The sequence below is a fragment of the Lactuca serriola genome, chromosome 8 (genome assembly GCF_051521515.1).
Source record: "Lactuca serriola cultivar US96UC23 chromosome 8, Lser_US96UC23_V15, whole genome shotgun sequence".
In the NCBI taxonomy this organism is placed as follows: domain Eukaryota; kingdom Viridiplantae; phylum Streptophyta; class Magnoliopsida; order Asterales; family Asteraceae; genus Lactuca; species Lactuca serriola.
In genome coordinates this window covers 277,895,554-277,918,120 of record NC_136415.1, presented here as the reverse complement: position 1 = coordinate 277,918,120, position 22,567 = coordinate 277,895,554, and positions in this window count along the sequence as shown.

Sequence of the window (22,567 nt, the reverse complement as noted above, 5' to 3'; positions counted from 1 at the left end):
CTCACAACGTGAGAATGGTTGTTCATGCCATGATGCTAGCTCAAATGGTTTCTTTGAATGAGTTGAACAATTTGGATCAAGTCGAGTGGGAATCGGATCGGGTTCCCTGTCACGACGTGACCAATTCTTGGCCATGACGTGAGGATAGTTGAATTTGACGTTGACCAAGTTTGACCTTAAGGATATTTTGGGATTTTGTCTGAGGCTGGTCATTTGGTTGAAATATGAGGCGATTAGAGCTAAGATTCGGAGCGGAGACTTCATCAGCTTTTTTCTAGTTTGTGAGGTGAGTTTTCCTGACTGTACTTGCAGGTCGAAGGCACCAAGGTTGGCCCATTGGATTGATATCTTGATATTCACTGATATGTTGAGTATAGAATAGATATACATGATTTTGCTCGTGAGGAGAGTTTTCCTTACTGTACTTGCGGGTCCAAACCTCTTAATGGACCAAAACTCTCCTATTGGGCCTTATTGGGCCGTGAATATCTTCCTTAGACTAAAGTAGACCAAATACCTCCATAGGGTATTAAAAAACACTATAATGGGTCTTCCAAGACTGAAAACCTTTAATGGGCCCCTTTTTGGGACGAAAACTATTTCATTTAACCTTTTGGGCCGAAAACCTTGCCATTTAGCCTCATTGGGTCGAAAATCCTTATTGGGCCAATGTGTTCTCGACTACCGTTCCAAACCAAGCCCAATATCTTTCTTTTCTCTCCTCTCCAAAAATTCGATCGACCCTTAAAAAAAAAAGAAATGAAAATGATAGTTGACTTTGGTGGTGCCACCTCCATATTATACACCATGTAACTACATTATTGTTTTGCATACATCGATGCAACATGTGTTAACCAACAAGTATTTACTCCATAATTCATTTCAAACACTCACACACTCATTTTATTTGCTCTCAAACTCTCTTGTTTTCTCAAGGATATTTTGAATTCTCCATCATCAAGGTTTATTGCTAAGCTCCTTGGTAAGCTCATGTTGAACTCCACTACTTTATTCCAAGTTTATACTAAGGATTTTTTTCTTACAACCTAAATTTTGTATATATTCTTCTTAGAACCACCTTCACTCGAAGATCTCCTCAAAGAAGCACCATAGGCCGAAAACTTACTCCATTCTCTTCTTCAAAACCGAAAAAGCCCCAAGGTGAAAATTTTAGTAAAAATGGACCGGAAATGGGCTTTTTACTAAACATGGGCCATTTTTGAACATTTTTAGTAAATATGAACCATTTTTGAACACTTTTGTAAAAATGGGCCTTCAATGAATATTTTGTAAAAATGGGCTATTTTTGACAACTCTAGTAAAAATGGGCCATTTTCGACATTCTTGAAAATAATGGGCCATTATTGACACTTTGGATAATATTGGGCCATTTGTGAACATTTTGTTGGATTAGTGTCTAAGTCCATAACTATTTTGGTATGTACTTGACCCGATGGTGCATGGTCCTTTTGGGTTGCCTTCACCAAAGCAACTTGATACGATGAATTATGAAGAGAAAAGATTAAATATGATTTATTAATATATTATGGGAATAATATATTAAAGGAGAAATCATATTGTTTAATTAATATTAGTCAATAATTAATTGGTAATTAGTTTTGTGACTAAAAGAGATGAATTAAACTTAAGGGACTGGAATTGTAATTATAAGATAATTGCAATTTGGGCCATGGATTGTCTTAAATCAAGAGGTGGACGAATTCTTATGGGAAGCCCATAAAAAAATCGTCCAAGGGCTTGATTAAAGGAGTCTATAGGTTGCTTAGGGCTTAAGCAACCAAATTAGGGTTTCCTTGTTAGATAACCCTAATTGCCTCACTATATATAGATCCCTTAAGGACCAAAAACGTGGCTAAGCTTCTTGCTAGGGTTTCACACGAGTTTTGGCAGCCTCCATCCTCTCTCATCTTCATCCTCTTGCTTATGGTGTTTGTGAACCATTAGAGGAGTGACACTTGTGACTCTAAGCCTTCCAAATTCAATTCAAGGAGGAATTTGGATTGTTATTGCTACATAACAATCAAGGTAATATCATAAACCTAATTATATGTTAATATTGATTTCCATATGCTAGAATTAGGGTTTATAGTCGTGGATTCAAAGCATGTACAATAGAGAAACCTAGATCCAAGCATTAGGGTTTGTATGAGCACATAGGATGTCTTATGACCAAAACCCATCAGTGGTATCAGAGCCTAGACTGGTTTCAATTGTATTGATGCATTGTATATCTGAAAAATTCAATTTTTGGTGTTATGGAGGCTGAACTCGCCGAGTCCATGCAAACTCGCCGAGTCCAAGCCTGACTCGACGAGTCAACTCGTCAGATGGGGATATTTTCGCGATTTCTTGCTGTTTTTGATTATGGATAGTTACCTTATCATGTTAGATCAATATAAATCCGATTTTATGATATATTTGACTATATTCTTGATCTAATTGAAGATATTTATCAATTAATAAGATAATTGTTTCCTTATGTGATAATTGTTTAATTATTTTGACTTAATTGGTAAATTGTTTTGCAAGAAATCATTAAATAAATCAAATATGGATAATTATGTAATTAAATGTTAATTTAGATTATTTGTTATTTGATCCTTGTGCTTTGAAAAGTTTCATATTTTCCCCTTAGGTTTTATAGTTTAAATTTGAACCCAAAAGTTTTGTTGTTTTGAAATTTAAATAGTTAAAACCCTAATGTTTTGAAAAAGGTTTTAAAACTTGCCCTCAAGTTTTGGAATTTAAATTTTGATTAAATGGTTTAATTTTGATGTATATTTAAATTCTAAACCCTAATGTGTTGAAATGTTTCAAAACTTGCCCTCAAGTTTTGGAATTTAAAAGTTGATTAAAAGTTTAATTAGGAATGTTAAATTCTAAAACTCTAGTATTGTTTTGGAAAAGTTCAAATCACACCCTTATGGTTTTATTAATTAATTAAAGTGCATAATTAAAAGAGGTTTAATAAATCCATAAAAGTTTTGGTTTACAATTTAATTGAATTAAAAGTATAATTGTTAAATTTGACCACCTAGTATTTTGAAAGTATAAAATACACCCTATACTATATGTATAACATTAAAAGTCTAACACTATATATATGTATGAGTAAAAGTCAGTCTTACAGTTAGTAGGCCTCATTCACGAAGCTGGTCTATAAGGGGTGTTTAAGGAAATTGCCTATAAAATGGCGATTGAATGGGTATCCACTCTTACCCACCGCACTCTTGACTAGTGGAGGGTAGTTAGCCGAACGGGTAGGATAGGACGAAACCATCCATTATAAGTATAATGAATTATTAAAGTAACTAAATGTTTTCATAAAATTCCCAATCTTAGTTACTTAGGCAAAAGTGAATTGATGCAATTCCACGAAATTACACTATGTGCCCTTGCGAAGACGTTAGTGAAACGTGTGTGGTTTACCGGCACACTAAATGGTTCTAAGCAAAGGTAGCAAAGGGTGACTCAATGTTTGTCATAGTTCGGTGGAGCGTGTGTGGTTTACCGGCACATCGAATAGGTGACTGTAACATGTGAGGGCACCATGTAAGTTCGCATGCTTATTCACACCCGCTTTGTGATCCTTGGCATCCCAGTCACAAACAAGAGGGGCATATCGAGATTTAAACATGCCATTGAAAGTTCAATGAATCTCAAAGAATCTAGGAGTTTTCATAGATTTAAAACTTAAATTCTTTTTCATTTTCGTGGTGGAAATTAGTGAATCGTCATTCACTTACCTTCAAATATTCTGCAATTAGGGTTACGGCATCCCTCTCCCGAGTTGTAGAATATTGTGTTGGGTCCTAGCCTTAGTATCTCATTTGGGTGAATTGCTAAGGACTCATTCAATCAACTAACTTGAATTCGTTTTCTCCCGTTTTGTAGATGTCAAAGTTCGACAACTATGTTCTTCCCAAATCCCGTGGGACAAGCTTTCCACATGAAGATGATATTCCACGATTCGATCAAGGAATAAGAAATCATGCTTCACTTCCTCCACCTCCTCCGATTATTCTCCCTAACCCACAAGTTCAAAGGCTTGAAAAGTTCAAGATCACTCAAGCCCTTTTGGCAAGTAAACATAAAGAAGGAAAGCCAGTGTGTGCACACGTCCTAGGGATGAAGTCACACATTGATAGGTTAAGAATGTCGGGATCCGTTGTCGGTGAGGAAATGGTTGTTGGTTGGGTTCTTCAGTTGCTTCCTAACTCATATAGTGAGTTCGTAAGAGAGTACCATATGATGAACCGCGACGTGACCCTTATAGATCTCACCTATATGCTTATTGCTACTGAATCAGCAATGGTTTGGCGTAATAGAAAAAGCAAAGTTGAATGTTGAATCTGCCTTCAAGACCTCTATGGATATTGACAATGGCAACGAAAGACATGCTATGATCGAAAGGTTAGATCATAAGAGATAGGCAACGTATAAAGTAGTTCCATGTCATGTTCCAAAAGAGTCAATTTGCTTTTATTGCCAAGAAAGGGGGCATTGGAGACGAAACTACCCTATTTACCTAAGAGATCTAAGAGATGGGAGAGTCAAAACGTATGGCTCTACTTTAGGTAATATCCATTGACTAACTCTTTTAAGTTTCTATTCTAGATTCTTGAAACATAATGTGATAAGATTACAATTGATGTTTTGTAGGATCGAAGAAAAGAAAAGGATGCTTAAGGGAAGAAGTGAGCAGAATCTAACCGAGAAGGAATGGATTTGGATCGCATTACTTGAAGATTAGATTCTTGAGCTACTACTTAGAGTTAGAATTAGATTGCTAAGAAATATGTACTAGCATAGTTTTTCAATGAGATGCATTGTAAGGACAAATTTTTCCGCAATAAAATAAAATTTTGATTTTATACTATTTATTTATCTTTGCAATGGCGTATATGAAAAATTGATGTTTGAATGTTTCTATTATTAGCAATAATGGATTTGATTCTTAATTATATTATTTATGGAAAGTCGACAATTTACCAAATAGGGAGAGTTTCTCATCGCCCAAGTTTCAATTGGACAGAAATTTGGAATCATGCAACTTTGTTGCACGACGACTGAGAAATTTCATATTTGGAAATTAGACTAATTCGTTGACAAGGTGTCAAGTGAAGGACTAGGAGATCGAGTACGCAAAGTTATGTGTTGATCAAGTCCACCATAAGAGTAACAAAGATATTCGTCATGATTTACTAAAGGTTTAGTAAATGTGATTATACTTACAAGATTAAGTGTAATTCTAGATTGATTGAAAAAGGTTTAAATCAATAGTAGAACGAATAAGAAGAATCAAGTAGGCAGAAAGATAAAAGTTTCTCCATTCTAAGAAGAAGGGAGAGTACCTTTTATGCTTTATGATGGGTCTTAATGATTAAGAACCATATCTCAATTGATCCTCTAAGTGAGTCTTAGTACAATTGTATGTTTAAGAAGAGGATTCAAGAACTGAAGAAATGGTTAAATCAAGAAGTCAATCATACTGCGTTCCAAAACAAGTCTTAAAGTTAAGATAGTGACATTGAGTGATAAGTATTAAGAGGGTTTATAACATTCAATAAATGTGGTAAGTTATGTTGTCTTGGATAAGACAAAGACAAACTAGGACCAATTTATGAAGTGTTTTGATAAAAGCTACACTAACTCTTGAATATTTGTTTGTTAAGAAATGGTTATTGACAAGAGAATCTTATATGTCAAGGAGTCAGTGGGAGTCTTAATGGTCTTGAAAGGTTTCAAGAACAAATCAAATAAACCTTATCGATCATCACTAGCACAAGAGTTGAGGTTTACAACCTATCGTGATGACATTATTTTGGTTCTGTGCCAATCCAATCGAGTTAATTATGCACGTGAGTTCTATGAGTTCTCATTTTGAACGCATAAAAGGCAAAGCACCTTAATCAATGAAAGGTACATTGATAGGAAAGGGTGAGCTGCTTAACTACTTGGAAGACATGGTGGGCAGTTGTGCTACCATAAGGCAAGAAATCAAGATTAAGAAAGTTCGGTCCATATGAGTTTGAATTTGTCGTAAACTTTGGTTTTAATAAATTCACATGGATAGGAACAAATACACCATTTAAATCTAAGTGTCATAAGATTTCCTCCTTCATGAAAATGATTGTGAGGAAATGCTTTCACTAAGAAAGATTTTAAGAAGATAATGATTGTAAAATTACATTCTCGAATTCGATTATGGTTACGGTATCCCTTTCCATAATTTGAATTGTGAGCTTTGGCAATTGTTTACACACGCATATGAACTATCTAAGGCAAAGATGTATAAGTTCAAGAAGCCTTGATAAAAGATTATCAAAGCACTAAGTATGAGAAACATGAACTTAAGAAATTCAATAAGCATTGTTTTTCTGAAAGTTAAGATGTTTATGAATACATGTCGAAGCTAGTGGGAGCATAAGTGTTATGTTTTATAATAATCATCATGATAGTGGGAGCATAAATGTTATGACTGTATGATTATTAAGGCACGTATTGCAAGTTAGCAATATTAATTATAGAAAACAAGAGTCATACCTTGCAAAGTAGTAAGGGTTGTAAAGTTGTTTTGCTATAATTAAGGGAGAGAATATTATGCTTCATTTCAAATCTAAAGGATTAGGTTGAGAAATGTTAATAAATTTAGTCAAGGGTACATAGTGTGTTCTTAAAAGTTCGGTTATGATTACGACATTCCTCTTCACAATTCGAATTTTGAGAACATAGCAAATAAAACATTATGCGTCGTGTCCCATACGCTTCGGGTATAGGATCGATTGCAAATGCTTAATGTTTGACCATTCTAAAATTTTCCAAATGTCAAGCGCATTTAGAGGGAAAGAGGACAAGAATCGGTTTTGACTAAGATAATTAAACAACTATCAAAGGACAATCCAAAGTTCGACGAGGATTTGTCGCTTGTGAGTAGTTGGAAGTATAGTATTGGAAAATATGGAAATGTTTCCATATTGGATGGACAATATCGACATTATCATGAATAGAAAATATTCTATTAAGAATAAGTTGTTATATGGAAAATATGGAAATGTATCCATATTGGTAATTGAATATTGAAAATCTATGACTAGATTAGAAACCTTTATGCAAAAGGATGTTCAAAGGAATGTACTTTGAGTGAGAGACATCTTATCTAAGGAATTGTCTTGTAACAATCTCCGATAGAGGACTTTGTAATATCATTGGCAATAGTCTTTGTGACTTTGGTGCAGTGACATTACAAAAGGATAGTTGCATAGAATGTTAGAATCTATCATATTCTATAAGTAGCAAGAATTTGATATTCTTTCACTTATGGAAAAGGATTTGGAGTTGTGAAATGAGAATGATTAGAAATGTGTTCAATATGATCTATTTCACAAAGTAAGAACCATAGGTAAACATTGTGTGCATGCTAGGAGCATGGGACAAGTGTTGTAATTCAAGTAAGAAGTTGATTATCCGAAACGACAAATAATGAGTAATCGATATGGTGATAAATAAAAGGAGTTTTATTTATACTCAAAGGTTTGAGGTTATATGGGATTAGTATTATTCTTGTGTTTCACTTTGCATGTTTTGACTTCCAGAATAACTGAATTTATTAAGAATAATCGAATTATTCGAACGGCCAACAGTCATTCATATGTTGGAAGTAGATATGAATGAAGACTGTCATGAATTGGTGTGTGGATTGTCTAAAAGAGTATTAGACATAAGCAAATGTTTGTTGCAACGTTCGTGAGTGCTTATGAATATGAATTTTAGCATTGGATTAAACCCACGCTCACTTGGATCACTCCATGAATTGTATCATGAGTGATTGGTGAGACGATAACATCTTATATTCTTGAAACCGAGATGTGTGAGTTGTATCTTGCGAATCAGTTGCACATTGATAATATGTAAACGCACTAGTAACTTAGTGTTATAAAACATATTGTTATGTGTGATTCGGTGTGTGAGTGCAAGCAAGCATTGTATCAAAGTTTATCCGTTCCTTTTATTCAAAGTAGGATAAAAGCGATATCTTTGGGCCCCTCGATGATTTAGTGATGACAAACGTAAATGCTCGTCCGGGCTAGGGCTAATTTGATTTGTTCAATTAGTCAGTCGTCATAAATCGGGAAATCGAGATATAGTACAAAGAGAATGATTTGAAATCATATCTCATATGATATCTAGAATGGAGGAATATATGATCCCTTATCTAAGGACATGCGTATCTGATAAGATCAGAGTTGACAGCGGCTTTGGAAAGATACGATTGCAGATCATGATCTGAAGTCATACGCAGAATAGTTGTTAGACTTATCCAAGTGGGAGACTGTTCGATTAGTGTCTAAGTCCATAACTATTTTGGTATGTACCTGACCCGATGGTGCATGGTCCTTTTGGGTTGCCTTCACCAAAGCAACTTGATAGGATGAATTATGGAGAGAAAGGATTAAATATGATTTATTAATATATTATGGGAATAATATATTAAAGGAGAAATCATATTGTTTAATTAATATTAGTCAATAATTAATTGGTAATTAGTTTTGTGACTAAAAGAGATTAATTAAACTTAAGGGACTGGGATTGTAATTATAAGATAATTGCAATTTGGGCCATGGATTGTCTTAAATCAAGAGGTGGACGAATTCTTATGGGAAGCCCATAAGGAAATCGTCCAAGGTCTTGATTAAAGGAGTCTATGGGTTGCTTAGGGCTTAAGCAACCAAATTAGGGTTTCCTTGTTAGATAACCCTAATTGCCTCACTATATATAGATCCCTTAAGGACCAAAAACGTGGCTAAGCTTCTTGCTAGGGTTTCACACGAGTTTTGGCAGCCTCCATCCTCTCTCCTTTTCATCCTCTTGCTTATGGTGTTTGTGAACCATTAGAGGAGTGACACTTGTGACTCTAAGCCTTCTAAAGTCAATTCAAGGAGGAATTGGGATTGTTATTGCTACATAACAATCAAGGTAATATCATAAACCTAATTATATGTTAATATTGATTTCCATATGCTAGAATTAGGGTTTATAGTCTTGGATTCAAAGCATGTACAATAGAGAAACCTAGATCCAAGCATTAGGGTTTGTATGAGCACATAGGATGTCTTATGACCAAAACCCATCACATATTAATAAAAATGGGCCTCTTATAATAATTTGGGTAAAAAAAATTGGGCCCTATATGACAATTCTATTTTAATTGGGCTTTAGATGACAAATTTTATGTTAATTGGGACATTAGTAACAATGTGATATTTTGACACCTTCGGTAAAAACGATTATATTTTTATCACCTAGGTTTGTAGTCAATAATATACACTACTAACATTATTTATAACGTTAAATAATGAAACTCAATATTTGCGTAAATTCCATTAAGGCTCTTATGAGACACTCCTTCACTGGTACCCACTTAGTGTACACCGTAAGTCCTGTAGTTATAACCAAAGTCTTTTGGAGGGAGAACGAGATTTTGTGTATATATTTATACGGGGTTGACACCCCACACCTGAGCTGCTCGCTACAGCTAGACAAGTCAATCGAGACTGAAAAATATCTTCTTAGAAACCGACGCCTGAAGAAAGTCAAGACAGGCACTCCGTTATATTAGTATGGTTATAATGACTCACATAGAGAATAACAATACTATTATAAGATTTACGCTGAATATACATACCACTCATTTTTACAAAGTACAAACATTGTATAGATTATTTTGTAACTATCCACATCACTCTGGTCTTAGGGTTTAAGGCCACAATTTCTCATAAACCAGAAAATATAGGGTTTTTTGGGAGTCACTCTCTACACATTGTCAAACAAGTTAAACAAAGAATACACATGAAATTATACATGATTTGAAACAAGACTTACAAACTATTTTTACCAGAAAATATTGGATTTTTTGAATATTTACAAACTACTACAAAGTTTTCATACAAATATGTTTTTGAACTCACCAACATTTTATATGTTGACGCTTTTCAAACGACTTGTATTCTCAGGAACACAATGAGTTGGTTCTTTACAGCTATAGATTTGAATGAATGTTGTATTTTGGTTTCATCATACATTTGTTATTTTGGGATGTAGTTTTTATGAACAAACACAATGTTGTAAACCATGTATGTTGTTATCTTGAATGTATGATGATGATGGTGGCTATGTTTCATTTATATACATTGTTATGATATTGCAAGATGAAGTCACCCGCCCCCGGACGTTTTCGCCGTTCCGGTTCGGGGGTGTGACAGTATTCATCTTACTCTAATAGATGACCAGACATACCCTCGGTTGCCTGATACAGACCTGTCATTTCTGGCTGTCTAGAAAGAGGAGGACTACTATGCTCCGCTATAAAATCACATCTTACCAAATATCCAACGTACTTCAGCCTATTAATTCAATATCATTATAAGACATGGTATAATTAAGCACGTATCCAACGTACTTCAAATTAAGCATCATTTATAAGTCTTACTTTATCACTAGACAAGACTATGTTTCAAATAAACAATTTCTAAAAACCTTTTTCTTGTTTATGAAATATTTATCATACTACATGTAATTATCAGTATATTGCGCATAATTCAAACAAAGAGTATTCCAATATATTTTTAATCTATGTAAGTAGTATTACTTGTATCAAGGTTGTCGCCCAATATTACCAAAAATACTTTTTAGCATATATATAATATCATCTAACTCATAAAATGTATGTTATGTAATATTTTCGAATATAGATTTAACATGTATTCCAGATAACATGCATTTAATTCACACATAAAATTTATTATTAGCAAAGCATACAAATAAAATGTTTTTTCAACATAAATTTAATCTTTTAAGTATTTAATACTTATTAAATCATGCTCAAGAAAGTAACTATCCACTCACCTGATTTAGGTAGAAGACTTACGAGAAATTTGGCTCTTTGACTGACACTTCGGTTTTCCCTTTAAAATGACCTAAATACGAATATTACCAAGCCTTAGTATTTCGTCCGTCTGTATAAAGTCTTTTCGTAATAATGTTTTTGTAACACCCGTTTTACAGGATGAATCAATGGTGACCTAAAGGAGTCAAATGTTTGATTTTTGAGGAAAAATTTGTCACACCCCAAAACCAAGAACGACATAAACGTTATGGGGCAGAGGACGTCATGTAAAGTATCACAACAATGCAAAGTAGTAAACAAGCAACAACATCATCCATTGCATTAATAGTATAATTTTAAATACAAGTGTGTTCTTTCATTGAATAAAACAACATAATGAATAATCAAAATAAAAGACGAGTCTTGACTGCTCCGTCTTCTCAAAACCTAGTCATCGTACCTGTCTACAGTGACCTGAGATTACAAGTTATTTTGAAAGCGAGTATCAGCATAAAGCTGGTGAATTCATAAGTATTTTAGTGTCATTGATTTGTAAAACCTTGTAATGAAAGACTTTTAATTGTTTTGAGGAAAAGTGTATATAAGTATGAAAACCCTAAAAAATCTCATATTTCATACTAGTATAAAAAGTAGTCTTCTACCAAGACCCAACTGTTTTGAAAGTATGCATCATTGTAAAAATGATGATTTTTCCTATGTATAACTATCGTTATAAAAATATAGTCTACCTCTTCGTTTAAGTGAATGTATCACAAAATAAGGTAATAAGGAAAATAATATATTTATATCAAAATATCAAAATATATCCTACCTCATCGTTTATGTAAATGTGTCACAAAGTAAAGGTAATAAGGAAAATTGTATAATCCTTATGAATGTATCCATTTGTATAGGATAAACACGGCGTTGTAACTCGCCGAACAATACAACTGAGAACATCCGTAGAGGAACACACCTTCTGTTGCGAGTAGCCAAGTGTAGGATGGTCAGTCCATGAGTGTGTAGAAGTATAACTTCACATAGTATGTAGTAGCATCTCTCCATATAGTATGTACTAGTGCCTCTTTGTATAGTATGTATTAGTGTCTCTTCGTATAGTATGTACTAGTGTCTCTTCGTATAGTATGTATTAGTGTCTCTTCGTATAATATGTATTAGTGTCTCTTCGTATAGTATGTATTAGTGTCTCTTCGTATAGTACGTATTATTGTCTCTTCGTATAGACTCATGTATGAACAGACTCTTAGTGTGATTCCTTGTACTCGGAATAGTAAATAGTATCTCCTAACTATACCTATTATAGTTACTAGTAATCTATGTGTATAACCGAAAGTATGTCTTTGCTACCCAAAGGTACTGAATTGACTGATAGAACTTTTATGTCTATGTATGTATACATAATATATAACTAATATTTAGACGACATTTGGACAAATATCCGATACCCTAAGGCCACATCCAAACAAGAAAAAGGAATTAAAGCGAGCTAGCAGCCCTAAGTCCTTAAAACATTACTTATATAACTATACACATATAGGCATCCATTTGACCATATAGAAGTATAAAAAGAAGTTTTGTAAAATCTTTGAAAAGTTTAATAACTAAGTATTGATGACTTGATGTCAGTTTACAAAACGATTTAAAAGCTGTTTGTTTGATAAGAACAATTTAGAGTATAAGAAATCCTTTGATTGAAACACAGTTTGAAGTACATGAAAACCTTTGTTTGAAACGTAGTTATAACAAAGTTTGAAAAGAAAGATATAGTATGTAAGACAGTTTGATAAAGAGTTTAATATGTAAAACGTTTTGAGAAATCATTTTGAAGTAGTATACTGAGTAAAACAGCTAAAAGTGTAGTAAATCCATTTGTATGCTAGTTATTAATCACATGTGATTGATATAATAACTAGTATGATTCAACTTGTATCCCCCCACCCATAAAAGTATTTAAAAACATTTAAAAGGTTAATTAAGGGGTATGAACTCACCTGTAGTGACTGGATCGTATGGAAGTGTCGGAAAAGTGCTAGGTGTCAAGTGAAGACTTGAACACACACACTGATCCTATTAACATATAAAAACACATATGTGTATACAATTAGTGATTATAACACTAATTAGATAAGTATAAACACCCTAAAACATGGAAAACGCTTTGGTTCAAGTGCTAGGAGTTCATTAGGGTTGCATCTAAGGAGTGTAAGGCATTGCATTGGAGTTTATGGACCAAGGACCACTCTCAATGGAGTTTACGACCCAGGGGAGTTTACTCCTGGCCGTAAACTCTCTAAAGCGTCATATTTATGGTCTTAAAGGTAGGGAGTCTCAAGTGTTTAAGTGTTCCAAGGCTAAACAAGAGTCTAAATGAGTTTAAGGTCCAAGAATTGACCTTAACATGAGTTTACAGCCTAGGGACCATTCCTCCATGACTTTACGGTTGTAAACTCATGGTATTATGTACCAACTCGAATTTTAATGTCCCTAGTTCATTGGTGGAGGGTTCTAATCCAAGTTCTATGCATAAGGAAGGAATTTAGGGCATCAATGCACCCTTATAGGGAGTTTACGGCCTTGGGAGATCCTTAGCCGTAAACTCTCTTCCAACCCTTGATTCTTGATGTTTCTAAGGCCTAAAAATGTTTAAGCTAGTACATAACAAGTTAGAACAAGAGTGCTTAAAATATAGAAGCTTGAAATGGTCGGTTTTGGCTAAGAACACTAGTGTGTGTTCTTGGTGTTCTTGGTGAAACTTGAAGATCTATGAAAACATGATTTTCATGGATGAAATCATGAGAGAATGCTAGATTAAGAGGTGTATCAACAAGTCAAGGAAGAATACTTACTAGTTTTGAAGATTTAAGGTGAAGATCGGGATGATAGTTGAGAGGATTTGAAGGAAAATCAGCCAAGGAAGGAAAGGAATGAAACAAGTGGCCAACACTTGATCATATAGTGTGAGTTTACGGCCCACATGGAGTTTACGGCCATAAACTCTAGTGTGGTGGCCGTGAACTCATGGTCATGGTGTTTTAGGCATGATCTTTGTACTATAGCTTTAACAGATAAACCCCAACACTTATCCCTTAAGTGTACAAGGCTCAGAACGCTCAAACAAACTCCAAATTGTGCTAAATGATAGCAGGAATGAGTTTGACTTTCAATGAAGTGTTTGACTGTACAGGATAGAAAATTTCGGGTTGTCACATCATCCCCCCGTTAGACGGAATTTCGTCCCGAAATTAGTGTTTAGGTAAGGAAGTAGGTATGAATAATCAAGCAAAGAGATAGGGATACTTCCTATTCGATTGAATCCTCGTGCTCCCAAGTAAATTCAGGTCCTCGTTTGGCATTCCAGCGAACCTTCACTAATGGGATGCGGCTTTGCTTCGTCCGCTTGACCTCTCGGTTCATGGTCACTACGGTTCTTCCACGAAGGTGAGGCTCTCGTTGAACTCGATCTCGTCGAGTGGGATTACAAGAGTCTCGTCGGACAGACACTTTTTCAAGTTCGTGACATGGAGGGTAGAATGTATGTTACTGAGTTTGCGAGTAGGTTGAATTTGTATGTTACAGGGCCAATTCTGGCGAGAATCTCGAAGGCCCTAACTATCTTGGATTTAGCTTTCCATGCTTTCCGAAGCGTATCAAGCCTTTCCAGGGTGAGACTCCCAAAAGAATTTGGTCTCTTACTTGGAATTCCAAAGGTTTCTTTCTCTTTCTTCTCTTCCCAGTCAAGGGCCACTCCCTTCTGGGTTAAAGTCGTAAGAGGTTCCGTAATTCAAGAGGAATTCTGAATGAACCTACGACAGTAGTCAGCGAGACCTAGAAATTGGCGAATTCCTGTAGGCGTCTTTGGTGCTGACCAGCTCTCAATTGTTTTGATTTTGGAAGGGTCTACATGAATTCCTAATTAACTAACAGTGTGCCTTAGGAATTTGACTCTTCGAATCCAACACTCGCATTTAGAGAACTTCGCGTAGAGCATTCTCTGATCGTAATGTTTCCATGGTCTGTCGTAGATGCTTTCTATGCTCTTTCTTACTATGAGAGTAGATAAGTAGGTCATTTACAAGGACAATTACGAACTGATCCAAGTAAGGACGACATACCCTATTCATTTAGTCTATGAATATTACGGCGCATCTGTCTTATACGGTGGGTATCACTACGGACTCATAGCATCCGCATCGAGTTCGTAAGGTTGTCCTCGGGACATCCTTCTCTAAAACTCGTAACTGGTGATATCCGGATCTCAAACCAATCTCCGAAAGGTAAATCTTTCCTTGCGGTTGGTCAACCATTTAATCTATGCGAAGCAGAGGGTAGTGATTCCAAATGGAAATCTTGTCGAGGTCTCTGTTAGTTGTTGCACATACAAAACAATTTGTTTCTTCTTGACGGACAAGACTGGAGTTCCCCAGGTGAGGAGCTTGGTCCTACAGAGCTCTTGCTGAGCAGTTCGTTAAATTGACCGGACAGTTCTTGCATCTCTGTAAGTGCTAGACTATAGGTCAAATCGGTTATACAGGTAGCATTGGATTCTAAGTTTATTCGCATGACCGCACGATCACACGTAGTCTTGAGCAGTCTCTGTCCTGAAGTTCATATTAGAAGTCATACATGGTTCATTAATCACAATCTCGTGTATACGAGTCGTATATAATTAAGATTGAAAAGTTAGTCGAATAAATGATTCTTCTTTAAACTCACATCCAAACAAGGAAAAGAAGTTAAAGTGGAATCATCAATTCTAAACCTGTAGAACCTTGATTATATACCACCCTTGTGTATACATTCTTCAGTGATAGATCAACCGTAAGGATCCTTGGATTGAACTTGATGTACTGTACGAGTGGTATTCCTGGGAGGTTTGTTGAGTCTTCTTCGGGAAGGACAGGAAACATAAGGTACTCTATGCATGAGTACCTCGGAGTTCTGGAATGACGGCTTCGCTAGAAAGGCGATTACGGAGAAAGAGATTTACGCACGAAACCGGTATTGTCAGGATCGAATTGACTCAAGTTGTATGATAATATCGAACTCACTTGGAAATAAAGGCATTTGACTTGATCATAAAGGCGTTACAGACAAAACACAACAGTGCAACTTTTAACAGAGTTATCGTACTTCAGATTAACTACAAGACTAGTGTTGCGAACAAGGTATACTACAAAAGGCAAGTATACGCAGCACGAGGGCCCCTTGACTGACGGGATCTCGCAAAAGATAAGACTTTAGTTGCACTAGTTTTTAACAGTTTATGAGTCTATTACAACGAAACGCCTTAATTACTTGAACGTGGGTCCGGAGTAGTCTATCATGCGGCAGTGATCCTTAGTATCTTCCCTTCTACGCCAGAGTTCTTTGTTATTGGGCAATCCTTCTTGAGGTGTCCTATCTCACCGCATTGGTGACATATCTGTCTTGTACAAGCATCGGTGGTGGAAGTGATGTGTCGAGTCAGAGTTATGTGGACACGAGTGTTTTCTTTGTTCTTCCCCTTTGGACAGTTCCTTTTATAGTGTTTGGTTTCACCACAACCATATCATGCTGGGCTAACCCCGATGTTGGTGGTCTGGAAGGTGGTTCGTGCATACGCTTTACAGAAACGAGTAGTGTGCCCCATTTGGTTGCAATTGATGCACTACAATACCCGGCAAGCTCCATTATAATGATAGTTACACTTGTTACACTTTGGGATTGTTCCCTCATATTGCTTGACCCGTGTTGAGGTGGCAGGGGTCGCCACTAGTGGCTGTTGCATGGCAAGACTTTGAAATCGCTTGCGTTCCTTTTGGGCTTGAAGCTTTCGTTTCTTATTCTCGATTTTACGGCTTTGCAAGTCTATGACTGTTATCATTTTTTGGTTTCTCGGATCGCCACAACGATCGGAATTTTCAACCCCTTTGCCAGTCTTGTTTGCATTGCCCGAGTTGAGGTTTGCAAGGACAGCTGTCACGGCAGCTGTTACCATGGCTTGGAATGTAGCGGCGTCGATATGAAGGATAGGGGTTTCGTTGTCCGGCTGACTGTTTTTGGATGACGACATGATTCTGTTATACGAAAGAAAAGGAGTTCGTGAGTGATTATGATTGAACCTAGATGTATTTCGATCATTCATGTAAATAGTAGAAGTATGTTCTCGAGGGTTTGACCTACATCCCTATGATGCAGTCCTAGTACATAGTAGAAGTAAGTTCATAGAATGGTCACAAGACGTTTGTCATCCAAACTAGGGTACCATTGGTTGGTGGATACATGATCCAACCTTTGAAAGAGAATTGGAAATGATCCCGAACTAAATTACCATACTCCAATAACTTGACTAGAGTGAGTTTCAGATAGACTCCAACGATAGTATGATGAAAGTATTTGAACAAAGAGTGACACAGAAATTAGCCGACTGTCAATATCATTGATATTCATGATGTAATATGTTTGGGAAAATTGACCTTGTAGTAGGTCTTACATCCTATCCGGAGTGGAAAAGTTCTGACAGCATAAAGGCCTAACTAAAAGTACTTACGGTACTAGGGTAGTTACATAGAAAAGTGCTACATAAGGCATAGATAGGAAAACAACTCCTTATAACAAGGAAGTAAAATAAAGCATCTCCTAATGGTGACGGACATCCCTCTGGTGAATCCTTAGTTCAGCCAGTTGACGTTCCATATCAAGCAGGTATCTTTCGTACACCCTCTGGCGTACTCGGAGCTCTATGACTTCGGCTCGAGTTTCAGCTAGTGCTTGCAGCAGGGTCTCATGGTCTCTCTTAGATCTGTCACGAGTGTTTTCAAGGCGATTGGTGCGGATGGTATGCATTCCTGCATTGGCATCAACCTCTGCGATACGATGGAGAGCTGTCTTGCCCTGAATTTCGTTTCGGGCAAACTCTACGGACCAGGATTGGCAGGACTCTGTCTGTTGAGCCCCCTTCGCTTAAGTTGTACAAGCTTCGGTCTCCATTATACGACATAGGTTGATCTTGATCTTCTCCCCATGTTTCCAAGCATTCTACCCAAGGAGGCGTCGGGCCATGAAAAGTCGGGCGAGGATTAGGATTTGAAATGGGAGCTACCGGGGGTAGGTTCTCAACCCCAGGCTCGGAGTTAGCACCATCCGAAAAGTCTTCAGCATGGTGATCATCCAAAGGGATTGGATGATCATCCTCTGGTTCTTCTCCAAACCATCCAACATTTCCTTCGTTCGGAAGGTATGGGTCGCCATGGGGATGGAGTCCAGCCATGTTATCTACGCGAGAATTGGGGTAAGGAAATAACTATTAGACGAACTAACTAGATAATTATAAGATAATCTTCATTATTTACTTCACTATTTGTAAAGTGCATACCAGTTATATGTAATCAAAACATGATAGGCCTTCGAATAAGTGACCTAAACTCCAAATTCACAAGGAACAGGGGTAAAGCAAAAATTCACAGATTCTAAGTCTATGTCATCCTAGTTACATATAACCTTAGTGTACCCACTTAGCAACTATTGACCTACTAATGAAAATCTTTTTAGCTCTCAACTAAGTAATTGTAGTAACACAGATATTCCTAATGTCTTCATTGTAGTAGTGTTGGTAAGCTTTTAGACTTGTTGCCATATCACAACCATTCTTGGGCATATGCTAATCACTCCTCAAACCAGCATAGTTGATCAGGCTATGCCACTCCCAGGACTGACCATACATCCCCGAGCTTACTTGTGATATTCAACAATCGTAATACTTTTGTTCTTGTCATTGTGACACTGATTTTAGTATGAATGCAGGTATGTATACTTAGTTAAATATTTTATTATTTAAAAGTATAAACTCTTGGTCAGAGTATTTTAATCCCATTGTATTTATAGTCTGTATATCTTTTATGGGTTGATATACTCAATTCACTATAAACAATGCTCTGATACCAATCTGTCACACCCCAAAACCAAGAACGGCGGAAACGTTCTGGGGCGGAGGACGTCATGTACAGTATCACAACAATGCAAAGTAGTAAACAAGCAACAACATCATCCATTGCATTAATAGTATAATTTTAAATACAAGTGTGTTCTTTCATTGAATAAAACAACATAATGAATAATCAAAATAAAAGACAAGTCTTGACTACTCCGTCTTCTCAAAACCTGGTCATCATACCTGTCTACAGTAACCTAAGAATACAAGTTATTTTGAAAGCGAGTATCAGCATAAAGCTGGTGAATTCATAAGTATTTTAGTGTCATTGATTTGTAAAAACTTTTAATAAAAGACTTCTAATTGTTTTGAGGAAAAGTGTATATAAGTATGAAAACCCTAGAAAATCCCATATGTCCTACTAGTATAAAAAGTAGTCTTCTACCAAGACCCGACTGTTTTGAAAGTATGCATCATTGTAAAAATGTTGATTTTTCCCATGTATAACTATTATTATAAAAATATAGTCTACCTTTTCGTTTAAGTGAATGTATCACAAAATAAGGTAATAAGGAAAATAATATATTTATATCAAAATATATCCTACCTCATCGTTTATGTGAATGTGTCACAAAGTAAAGGTAATAAGGAAAATTGTATAATCCTTATGAATGTATCCATTTGTATAGGATAAACACGGTGTGGTAACTCGCCGAACAGTACAACCGAGAACATTCGTAGATGAACACACCTTTTGTTGCGAGCAGCCAAGTGTAGGATGGTCAGTCCATGAGTGTGTAGAAGTATACCTTCATATAGTATGTAGTAGCATCTCTCCATATAGTATGTACTAGTGTCTCTTCGTATAGTATGTATTAGTGTCTCTTCGTATAGTATGTACTAGTGTCTCTTCGTATAGTATGTATTAGTGTCTCTTCGTATAATATGTATTAGTGTATGTATTAGTGTCTCTTCGTATAGTATGTATTAGTGTCTCTTCGTATAGTATGTATTAGAGTAGTGTATGTATTGACTAATGTATGAACTAACTCTTAGTGTGATTCCTTGTACTTGGAATAGTAAATAGTATCTCCTAACTATACCTATTATATTTACTAGTAATGTACGTGTATAACCGAAAGTATGCCTTTGCTACCCAAAGGTACTGAATTGACTGATAGAACTTTTATGTCTATGTATGTACACATAATATATAACTAATATTTAGATGAAATTCAGACAAATAACCGATACCCTAAGGCCACATCCAAACAAGGAAAAGGAATTAAAGCAAGCTAGCAGTCCTAAATCCTTTAAACATTACTTATATAACTATACATATATAGGCATGCATTTGACAATATAAAAGTATAAAAGAAGTTTTGTAAAACCTTTGAAAAGTTTAATAACTAAGGATTGATGACTTGATGTCAGTTTATAAAATGATTTAAAAACAGTTTGTTTGATAAGAACAATTTAGAGTATAAGAAATCCTTTGATTGAAACACAGTTTGAAGTACATGAAAACCTTTGTTTGAAACATAGTTATAACAAAGTTTGAAAAGAAAGATATAGTATGTAAGACAATTTGATAAAGAGTTTAATATGTAAAACGTTTTGAGAAATCATTTTGAAGTAGTATACTGAGTAAAACAGCTAAAAGTGTAGTAAATCCATTTGTATGCTAGTTATTAATCACATGTGATTGATATAATAACTAGTATGATTCAACTTGTATCCCCCCCTGCCATAAAAGTATTTAAAAACATTTAAAAGGTTAATTAAGGGGTATGAACTCACCTGTAATGAGTGAATCGTATGGAAGTGTCGGACAAGTGCTAGGTGTCAAGTGAAGACTTGAACACACACATTGATCCTATTAACATATAAAAACACATATATGTATACAATTAGTGATTATAACACTAAGTAGATAAGTATAAACACCCTAAAACGTGGAAAACACTTTGGTTCAAGTGCTAGGAGTTCATTAGGGTTGCATCTAAGGAATGTAAGGCATTGCATTTGAGTTTATGGCCCAAAGACCACTCTCAATGGAGGTTACGGCCCAGGGGAGTTTACTCCTGGCCGTAAACTCTCTAAAGAGTCATATTTATGGTCTTAAAGGTAGGGAGTCTCAAGTGTTTAAGTGTTCCAAGGCTAAACAAGAGTCTAAATGAGTTTAAGGTCCAAGAATTTACCTTAACATGAGTTTACGGCCTAGGGACCATTCCTCCATGAGTTTACGGCTGTAAACTCATGGTATTATGTACCAACTCGAATTTTAATGTCCCTAGTTCATTGGTGGAGGGTTCTAATCCAAGTTCTAAGCATAAGGAAGGAATTTAGGGCATCAATGCACCCTTATAGGGAGTTTATGGCCTTGGGAGATCCTTAGCCGTAAACTCTCTTCCAACCCTTGATTCTTGATGTTTCTAAGGCCTTAAACATGTTTAATCTAGTACATAAAAAGTTAGAACAAGAGTGCTTACAATATAGAAGCTTGAAATGGTCGGTTTTGGCTAAGAACACTAGTGTGTGTTCTTGGTGTTCTTGGTGAAACTTGAAGATCTATGAAAACATGATTTTCATGGATGAAATCATGAGAGAATGCTAGATTAAGAGGTGTATCAAAAAGTCAAGGAAGAATACTTACTAGTTTTGAAGATCTAAGGTGAAGATCAGGATGATAGTTGAGAGGAATTGAAGGAAAATCAGCCAAGGAAGGAAAGGAATGAAACAAGTGGCCAACACTTGATCATATAGTGTGAGTTTACGGCCCACATGGAGTTTACGGCCGTAAACTCCAGTGTGGTGGCGGTGAACTCACGGTCATGGTGTTTTAGGCCTGATCTTTGTACTATAGCTTCAGCAGATAAACCCCAACGCTTATCCCTTAAGTGTACAAGGCTCAGAACGCTCAAACAAACTCCAAATTGTGCTAAATGATAGCAGGAATGAGTTTGACTTTCAATGAAGTGTTTGACTGTACAGGATAGAAAATTTCGGGTTGTCACAAAATATTTGTCACGACGTGGTGTATGGATACCGACGACGTGGCATGGCTTTTATGATCATGTTTTTCTGGTGAGCACCACGGCAAGGTGGTTGTGGCAGCCCAATCCCATGATCTTTTAGGGTTTCTTCTGTATTTAAAGCCTCTAACTTCAAGGTTTGGGGATCCTATTTAGCCTCCAACCTTCCTAAATGAAACCCTAGCCTCCTTTTCACCACTTTAAGCCTCCCTTATCCTCTTTCATCCATTGGGTACCTTTGGTGTGTTTTTGATGCCTTAGAGAAGAAGATGTTCTTGGTGCATAGATCCAGCAAGCAAGTTCTCTCACCACCTTGGAGCACATATTTTTGACCATGGTAAGTCCTCATGTTCTAACCTTTATGTGACATGCTTCTAGATTTAGGCTTTCATGCTTTGTTCATCATGTTTGGGGTTGGTTGAGTGTTTGGATTCCATAAAGTTGGCAACTTTATGGATCCTTGGGTCCCTTTGAGGTTTTGTGTGATAGATTTGAGGTTTGGTTGAGTTTTGGTTCTATGCATGAGATTTTGACTTCATTTTTCACCATTTTGACCTAAACAAGTTCTAGACATGCATTGAACATGCATGTCCATTAGTCAAGGGTTTTTATGAAGCTTAATGACATTTGGAAGTATTGTAGAAGAGATGAGTGTGTGGCTTAATGGATTAAGGGCTTAATCCATTAAGTAGTTTC